The following is a 10323-nucleotide window of genomic DNA, read 5'->3' on the forward strand; positions in this document are numbered from 1 at the left end:
TAACCTGGCTGTGATCTCTTTATGATTCTCCAGTCCACCCTCACCCCTGATGAGAGACATAGGGTCTGGACAGCAGCACAGGAGTATGCTAATGAGCTTCATTCTACTAATCAAGCTCACCCTATTGGTACTGAGGCAGTTCCCTTTCAAGACCCTGGGTAGAATTACCAACTCCCACCAGGGAACCAGGCAGGACCTTCCCCAGGTAGAGCACCCAGGGATTACATGAACACTTGCCTCCTAACGCATCTTCAGAGAGCTTCGTGCCCTAAGGTAGTTAACTTTGAAAAGCTTAGGTTGATTACTCAGGGCTCTGCTGAAACCCCAGCTCAGTTTATGGACAGACTTACTGATACCCTGGTTCAGTATACCAAGTATGTCCCACAGTCCAGAGAGGGACGGCTTATGCTCCACCACCACTTCATCTTACAGTCAGCTCCAGATATCAGAAGGAAACTTAGATGCTTAGGCAAGGGCCCTGAAACGCCCATGGGGGATCTGTTAGACATGGCACTTAAAGTCTTTAATAACCGGGAGGAACAAGAGAAAGCAGACAAGCTCACCCTGTCCAAACAAAAGTACCAGCTGATGGCTACAGTCCTAAGGGCTCCTCCCAAGAAAACTATGGACACCAGTGGGGCCCAGCAACATCTGCCAGGACACTGCTTCAAGTGCAGAGCCACCAGATACCGGGTAAGGCAAGGCCTCAACCCGCGACCACCTCCTGGTCCCTGTTCTCAGTGTGGGCAATGAGGTCGCTGGAGAGTTGGTTGTCCTTCTTTGCAGCACCAAGGTAGGCCACTCACCTCACAGACCCAGCCTGCTTTACAGGGTTCAGTGAACAACCTTCTGGGCCTGGTGGCTGATGACTTGGGCCCTGGCTCCTTGGCCCCCACTGATTCCATAACCATCACTATGGAGGAGCCCAAGGTGCCAGCTATGGTGGCGGGTAAGACTATTAATTTTGTTCTTGACACTGGTGCATCACAGTCTGTTCTCCCTTCCTACTCTGGTAAAGTTTTTCCCTCGCAGATCTCCTTGGTGGGAGTTGATGGGAAATTCCACAACCCCAAATCGACAGGACCCTTATCCTGTGTGTTCTGGAAGGTGCCTTTAACTCACTCTTTCCTGGTCATGCCCACCTGTCCAACTCCCTCACTTGGCAGAGATCTCATGCAAAAGCTCTCCCTGTCTATTTCTCTCCCCTTCTCCACACTCTTCCTCCTTTGCCCTGTACCTTCCCCCTCACAAAGCCAGGTCATGGCCACTTCCCCCTTCCGAAGTAAATCCCAAGGTCTGGGACACCTCAGCCCTGGGACTGGCCTCTCATCACACTCCTATCTGCATTTCCTTGAAGGATCCCTCCCTATTTCCCAGCAGACCCCAATACCCAATCGCACTCAAACACCACTGTGGACTTAAGCCCATAATCCAAAGGCTTATGAGAGCTAACCTCCTTAAACCCACTCACTCACCCTACAACACTCCCATTCTTCCGGTCCTCAAGCCTGACAGCTCTTACAGTTTGGTCCAGGATCTCCATCTCATTAATTCAGCAGTTGTTTCCATTCACCCGGTCATCCCCAACCCCTACACTCCTTTCTCATATCCCCTCCTTGACCACCTACTTTACTGTCTTAGACCTTAAAGATGCTTTCTTCTCAATACCCTTACATCCTGACTCACAACCTCTTTGCATTCACCTGGGAGGACTCTGACAATGGGATGGCTTCCCAAATAACCTGGACTGTCCTGCTCCAGGGGCTATGAGATAGCCCTCACCTCTTTGGACAAGCCTCAGCCCAGGATCTAATCTCCCTAGACCTTAACCCCCCCACCATCCTACAGTATGTAGATGACTTATTTCTTTCCTCTCCATCTCGCTCAGTCTCCAAGGCTCACACAATCAAACTCCTTAATTTTCTGGGGGACAGGGGATATAGTGTATCTCCAGATAAGGTGCAGGTTTCTCTCCCTCAAGTCAAGTACTTGGGGTTCCTTCTCACACTTACATCCTGCCACTTAACTGTAGATAGGAAAATTATCTAAGGTCTTCAAAGCCCCCCACAACCAAGGCAGAAATTCTGTCTTTCCTAGGCATTGCAGGGTACCTACGCACGTGGATTCCTAACTTTGCTCTCCTGGCAAAGCTGCTCTATGAAGCCTCCAAAGGGAACTCCCCTGAGCCCATCAAGCCCCTAGGCCTTCCACACTATCCGGGAAGCACTCTTAAAGGCACTGGCTCTAGCTCTCCCATACCTAGGATCTCCGTTCCTCTTCTATACAACTGAGAACAAGGGCCAGGCATTAGGGGTTTGGGGACAGATGAGGGGTCCCCCTTTAGCCCCAGTATCTTAGCTCTCTAAACAGCTCGATATCATCATCCAGGGGTGGCAACCTTGTCTCTGTGCTCTGGCTGCCGCCACCCTCCTGGCTCAGGAGGGACTTAAGCTCACTTTGGGTCAGCCTGTCTCTGTCCTTTCTCCCTATCGGCTTAAGGATTTCCTAACCCACATGTCTCTTGCCAATCTAGCCCCTTCTAAGCTACAATTCTTCCATGTCACGTTTCTTGAAAACCCCTCGCTCACCCTTGTCTCCTGGGCTCCTCTCAATCTAGCTTCCCTCCTCCCTTCCAGCAAACTGCTCACTCACTCATGCTTGGAAACTCTTCAGGAACTCTCCTACCAGGATCCCCTAATCTCTCCAGATCCCCTACCAAACACAACCCTGACTTCGTTTGTGGATGGAAGTTCAACTCTCACTCCAAAATAGACAATCCAGGACTCATGGCCACAATGGGCTATGGAAGTCCTGGGTCAGGCAAGGGGCCCGACAATGAAGCAGCTTCAACACCTCAATGCCTCCCACAGCTTCTTCTGGGATCGCATTCTCACTCTATGACTAAATCTCCTGAGGAATTTCTCTAGTACTAATGTGTCCAGTTGCTTCCTCTGTGCCCCCCTGCAGGGCTCACTTCTCATCCCCCTATCAGTTTACAATGTTACCTCCCAGGCTAATACTCAATGTTCCCAGGAATGAACCCCTAATACAATGACCCCTGCCTGCCCCTCCCCCTTTTCCTGACAAAATGGAGTGTTGGACTCCACAAACCTCCAAATACCCAGACTCATCAAGGCACAATATCACAATTAAGGGCAATACTGCTCTAACCTCGGGACTACTCTTTCTTTGTAGTATATACTCCTGCATCTCTCCACAGATTGAGGACACCTGCGCTCCAGTCATTCTCATACCCAACCTAACCCTATACACACCAGGAGAGGTGTATGATGTCTTATCCACAGGGAAAGACGGAACCAGAACAAGGAGGTCAGCCACCTTGGCAGTCCTCATAGGAGTTAGCCTGGTGGCATCAGTAGCAGCCACTGGACTCGCAGCCAGAGGTTTGGGACACATGCTGATCTCAACCCAGCATCTCTCTTAGGAAATAGAGGACCTCAGACAGGAACTCACCTCAATAGTGGAAACTACAGCCCAGGCAATCCAGATCTTACAACAGCAACTAGCCTCCCTAGCCAAAGTTGCCCTCCAGAACAGGTGAGCCCCAGATCTATTAAGTGCAGAAAAAGGGGGAACCTGTATTTTTTTAAGTGAAGAATGCTGCTGTTTTGTCAACCAATCGGGTAAGGTTGAGCATGATATAAAACGTCTCCAGCAGGTAGCCAAGGATCTTTCACTTAAGAATTGCCAGTACCAGCAGTCACCTCAATGGGATATTTTTACAGGATTAACTCCCAAACTTCTGCCCTTATTCACCCCCCTGTTTTCTATTACCTTGGTGCTAACCATTGCTCCTTGCCTCTTCAGATATTTTCAGGACCGACTCCAAAACCTAATACATACTAATTTTAATCACTTGCTACTTTCCTTCCCTCCACATGTATATGAGCACCTGTCAACCATCGAGCACCCTGTTCAGATGCACGAGGAGGGAACCGACCCCTAATCGAGTCCTGCCCCCTGCCCCCCCGCAACATAGACCTAGTCCAGCAGGAAGTAGCAAGATGACAATGGCGCCCCCATCCTATAACACAAAAGGCTCAAATGTTAGGGTTTGGATTCACAGCAACTTCCTCCCCAATGCAGCAAGGCCTTACTGTTCTGCAGGGCCCCTGAGAATGCAGGAACTGAGTTAATGAGCACCCTGGTCTTTGAAGACAAGATAAGCAGACTCTCTGCACCTTTTGGTCAAAGACAACCTGCTTCTCCTTTGATGATCTTGGAAGCAGAACAGGCTCCTGCACTCCAGATCTATCCCCCCCCCATAAGTTTTACAATCTATAGACTCCTTACCCCATAACCCAGATCCTGGCTGACAGAAGGGGACAGAAGGGGGAGGTTTTAAAAGAAGCTGTTCTGATAAGCCCTGGGCTCCCTTTCTCCCACCTAATTTTAAAAAGGAAAATCTTGCAGCCTTCTGCATCCCCCGAAGCCCCCCTAGAAAGACCCCCAGCCTACAACCTGTGGGCTGACAACTTCCCTATCCCAAAAGGAATTGTCCCATGTTCTTTTCCTCTGCTAATAAACTCTATCCCTCCATAGTTCTGTCTGTGTCCTGGTGCTTTCTCTCGATTGACATGATTCATCTATCACATTCCCCTTTATGATGGACTAAATTCCATTGTGAACATGTGCTACATTTTCTTTATTCTTTCATGTCTCCAGAGGTGCCTATGCTGGATCCATTTCTTAGCTATTAAGAATAGAGCAGCTGTAACATGGATGTCTAGGTATCTCTGTTCTATGTTGACTTAGAGACTTTCCTGTATACACCCAGAGTGGCAGAGCTGGGTCATATCACTGTTCTGTTTCAGTTTCTTTTGATCATAATGGTTGTTGGTCATGTTCTGAATCTTCATGTACTTCTCTCAATTCTCTCTCTCTCTCTCTCTCTCTCTCTCTCTCTCTCTCTCTCAGTATCTTTCATCTCTCTTCCCTACTCTCTCCTGTGTCTCTGATGATACTGCTCTGTTTTTGAGACAGTATCTTGTTATGTAGCCTAGACTGGCCTCCAAATTAGTATCCTCCAGCTTTCACCTTCCTATATGGGCCACCTGTTAACTAAAGGGGTTGTCTTCTGCAGGAGGTCAGTGCTAGCTTCATTTAGGCACTTCTCACTGACACATGTTGGGTTATGCTAGCAGGGTCCTAAGCCCTGCTGATGTTGCCTGTGGCTATTCAACTACATTGGGAATGAAGCAGGTTGTTGCAAATCACCTCTGGATATGTGTCAAAAGTCACCAGAAATTTAGGGAAGGGAACATTAAGATCTCCTCCATTCTTTTCACCACATCTCCTCTCCCTTCCCTCTGCTATCGCCTCCTTTCAGTCTCCCCTCCCCTCTTCTGCAATCTGTTCCCCTTTCTAAACGTTTGGTTTCTTTCTCTTGGGATCTGAAGAAGCCAAGTCAGGCAGAAAAAAACCTTGCTGTGGGGCATCATTGCAGTGTCCACCCTAGAGGTGTCCCACTAGGGATAACTTCACTGTTCCAGTAGCTGATAGTGTTTCTGGGGACTGAAGTGAAGCCCAGTGGCTTCCTGTAGCTGGGAGTCTGCTCTATGGCCATCTTGTCTTAGGGTCACATATCCAGTGCCTACATGGCTATTTTGAACCATGGAGAGGGCATGAATGGGTCCCAGAACCTGTGTTCTGAGATGTTTTGAGCCTTTTTCCCTTGGCCTTATCTAGTTGTCAGAGAGGAACCTGTCTAGCAGGAGGTTGTGGTGCACATGTGCTACTGAAGTGCTCCTAACAAACCAGGGTCCACTTCACCCTCCTGAAGAACTCCTGAGTAGCCTGACTGGAGCCATCTAGTCCCTCCAATATAAAATAAAAAGAGAGCTGGGTGTGGTGGCACATGCCTTTAGTCCCAGAACTTGGGAAGCAGTGGCAGGTGGATCTCTGTGAGATCGAGTCTAGCCTGGTCTACATAGGGAGTGCCAGGCCAGCTGGGGCCACAGGGAGACCCTGTCTCAAAAAGACCAAAAACAAACAAACAGGAAATAGTGAGAACTTGAAGCCTAGACTTGAAGCCTTTTCATACCCAATCAAAAAGCAACCAAGGTATATCAATAACACAGAGTCAAACTTCAACTCGACACAGGAAAGCTCGAGTTTCATGCCAGTACAACAAACAACAAAAGAAATCCACATACCAAAACCATGACGGAAAAAATAATAATGTGAAAAACCAAAATTATATGTCCCTAGCAAACACCACCAGTCTCGATAGAAGTATTCTACAATGAGAAACCCCCTGGAGGTAACCCAGGACACAGAATTTAAAAGAACATAATCAAAGAATTAAGTAAATTTAAAGAAAACTCAAACAATTCAAAGACCTAAAAGAGGGCAGAGATAAACTCCTGACTAAACTCACAAAAGAGGTATAAATGTAGAAGAAAACTCAGAAAGAAATGAAGATGGAAATTTAAAAAAAAACTCAATAAGCCAATTTGAAATGACAGGAGAAAGCCTCATCCATAGAATGAATGAAATGAAAAATAGAATATCAAGACTGAGCAATAAAGTTGAAGAAATGGACCACTAAAGCAAAGAATTTGAAAAATTCTTTTAAAAACACAGGAATGGGATATGCAGGAAATGTGGGGCACCATGAAATACTAAATTTATGTGTCATAGGCATAGATGAAGGATAAGAATCCCATGTAAATGGCATTGACTAGGTCCTCAACAGGATTATGGAAAATCTCCCAAAATTAAGGAAAGACATACCCCTATGCGCTGGATAGCTTTAGTGTCAACTTGGCACACGTGTGTGGAGGGAGCCTCAATCGGGGAATTACCTCCATTGAACTGGCCTGTGGCCATGTCTGTGGGGCATCTTCTTGATTGTTGTGTGATGTGGGAGGGCCAAGCCCACTGTGGGTGGTGCCACCCATGGGCAGGTGGGCCTGTGTGTCATAAGAAAGCAGGCTGAGCAGGGGCCAGGGGAGCAAGTCAGTAAGCAGCGATCCTCCATGGCCTGTGCTCCAGCTCCTGCCTCCAGGTTCTTGCCCTGGGTTCCTGACTTGGGCTCCCTGATGAACTGTGACCTGGGAGATGTAAGACAAATAAACCCTTTCCTCCCCAAGTTGGTAGTGGTCAGAATATTTTGTCACAGCAATGAAGAGGCAAACTAGGACACCCCTGTAAGTATAAGACACACATAGAACACCAAATAGACAGGACCAGAAAAGAAACTCTCCATCATACATCATAGTAAAAACACTCAATATACACAACAAGGAAAGAATACTGAAAGCTGCAAGAGAAAAACAAGTCACATAGAAAAGAAAATCCATCAGAATTACAGCTGACATTTCAATACAAATTATGAAAGCCAGAAGAGCCTGGACCAAAGTATTCTCAGTTCTAAATGACCATAGATGCCAATCGAGAATACTTTACCAAGGAAAACTGTCTATCACACTCCAAGGAGAAAGGAAAACCTTCAATAACATGAATAGGCTGAATGAATTCATGTCCAGCAGGGGCAGAATCTTTCCGGGGTAAGTTCAGCCATGCCACTGCACCTTGACTCCCCCAGCCTCGTTCACCCTCCAAGATCCCCTGCCCCATCTCTCCTCCTAGTGTCAGCACTGGCCCATTTCTTCTCTTGGCACCCCAGACCTCTGGACTGCCCTCTTGGCTCAGACTCCCCACTACTTCCTGATCCTTTGCACCCAGACCAACCCAATTCCTAGGTCTAATCCCCAGGAGCCCTTAGGTCCTGTTCCCTCCCCCACCTTGCCTTTGCATGCCTGAGACAGGCCCTCATCCCAGGTCAGCCCAGCACGCAACTTCCTGAGGCCAGCATCTTTCCTGGGGGCATCCAGACCTTAGAAGAAAGCCTGAGAGCATCTATTCCTCATCTGACTTGGGACTCTGTGGTAACTCCTGAGCAGCAGGACGAAAGCCATCTAGCCCCTCCAATATAAAATCAAAAAAGAGAACCTGAAGCCTAGACCAACCAGCTTTTCATGCCTAACAAGTAAACCACAAAGGCACATAAAGTTTACGAAAAGAAGCAGACCTAAACTCAACAAAGGAAGGCTTGAGACTCACACAAGAATCAGAAACCACAAAAGAAATCCACACGTCAAAGTCACAGCGAAAAAATAATGACATGGAAAACCCAAATAATATATCCCCACCAAGTACCAACAGTCCTCTAGAGGAGTACAATGAGAACACCCTAGAGATAACATAGGACATGGAATTCAACAGAATAATTACAAAGATGAAAAAGAATTCAGTGAATTTAAAGACCACACAAACAAAGAAATCAAAGAACTGAAAGAAGATAGGGATAAACTTCTGAACAAATTCAGAAAAGAGTTAGAAATATTGAAGCATACTCAGGCTGAAAGGAAGAAGGAAATGAAACACTCAATAAGCCAATTAGAAATGACAGGAGAATTCATGTCCACCAAACCAGCCCTACAGAGAATATGTGAAGCAATACAAAGGACCAAAGAAAGAAACAACTATACCCAAGAGGCAACAGAAATAAATAAATGTATAATTGTGGAAACACAAAATTAGACCAGGAATGCAAACAGAAATTAAAATGATGGTAGTTAATACACATATTTCAATAACTCCCCAGTCAAGAGACACAGGATAGTTGAATGGATTAAGAAACAAATCCAGCAGGTGTGGTGGCACACGCCTTTAATCCCAGCACTCGGGAGGCAGAGGCAGGTGGAGCTCTGTGAGTTTGAGGCCAGCCTGGTCTACATAGTGAGTTCCAGACCAGTTGAAGCTACAGGGAGACCCTGTCTCAATAAGACTAAAGGGAAAAAAGGAAACGAAATCTGTCTTATTGTTCTTACTGTTGTCTGCAAGAAACTCATCTCAACTTCAAGGTCAAAGGATGGAAAAACATATTCCAAACAAATGGCACTAAGAAACAAGCAGGAGTTTCGATTCTAATATCTGACAAAATAGACTTCAAAATAAAACTAATTAGAAGAGGTAAAGAAGGTCATTTCATTCTGGGCAAAGGAACAATTGACCAAGAAGATATTACATTTATAAACATTCACCCAACTCTGGTGCACCCAATTGCATAAAAACAGTATTATAGGACTTTAAGACACAGATTAACCCCAACTCACTAATAGTAAGGGTCTTCAATACCCCACTCTCTCTCTTAATTGACAGGTCAACAGGACAAAAAGTAATCAGAGCCTTGGAGGGGGGTCATAGGTGTGGGATTATCTTCCTCCCATTGTGTCAAGACACTGACTTTCGGGTCTCTGCATCATCTATTTTCAATGGGCTGTTGGCCCATTTCAGTGGGATCCTATCTTCTCTGAAAACACAAACAGTAAGAAGCAAAACCATCTAAACAGCGACTGCTATAATAACTTAACTTATGGGTGTAAACACAAATACTTGGACAGTACTTTGGCAGGTGCATCATATCCATCTAACAAAACAATTGCAGTGGCTTCCCCACTGGGGCCCATATCCTCTCCTGCCACAGGGGGTTGGCCTGGTCTACAGTACCAGATGTGTGTTCCACCTTTAGGAGTCAGCATTATATCTAATAGAAAATCTGCTGGTTGTTCATACACAAGACGTGCCACTACTGTGTCAGCTGGACCATCTTGCTTGGCATGTTGATAGTGCAGTGCGCAGGGTCTGTCACTGAGCAGAATAATAGGGGATAGTTCTCCCCCAGCAATCTGCATGTTGCCTTCTGGTACCATGTATGACACCTATCCAGTGGCAGGGAGTTTCCAGCTTAGTCCTAACTTGATTTTTCCCTCTCCTGTGCCTCACATCATGCAGTGTCTTCTAGTTAAAAGGGAAGGGGGAAAGGAGGGCTATACAAAGAACTATGGGAATAAAGGGGAAATAAATTCTCCCGATAGAGGTAGGTTGCCCCCCAACCCATGGACTGTTGGCCAGAGGGGCCCGAGAGGTTCCCAAAACAATAAAGGCCATTGCCAATAATGCTGGTTGTACAACAGAAGTGGATGGTAAAATCCACTCCTTTTTAATATAGTACTTGAAACTCTTGCTACAGCAATATGACAAGCAAAGGAAACTGAACGAGCACTGAGAGGAAAAGTAGAAGTCAAGTTGTCCTAGCTTGTTCTTCATTTCTGTGACAAAATACTCTGACCAATACTAACTGGAAAGGGTTTATTCAGCTTATATCTCCCAGGTCGTAGTCATCAGGGAGCCCAAGGTAGGAACTCAGGGCAGGAACCTGGAAGCACAGGCCATGGAGAAACGCTGCTTACTGGCTTGCTCCCCTGGCCCCTGCTCAGCCTGCTTTCTTATGCA

This window comes from Nannospalax galili, unplaced genomic scaffold, assembly GCF_000622305.1.
Source record: "Nannospalax galili isolate Female #2095 unplaced genomic scaffold, S.galili_v1.0 scaffold741, whole genome shotgun sequence".
Lineage (NCBI taxonomy): Eukaryota > Metazoa > Chordata > Mammalia > Rodentia > Spalacidae > Nannospalax > Nannospalax galili.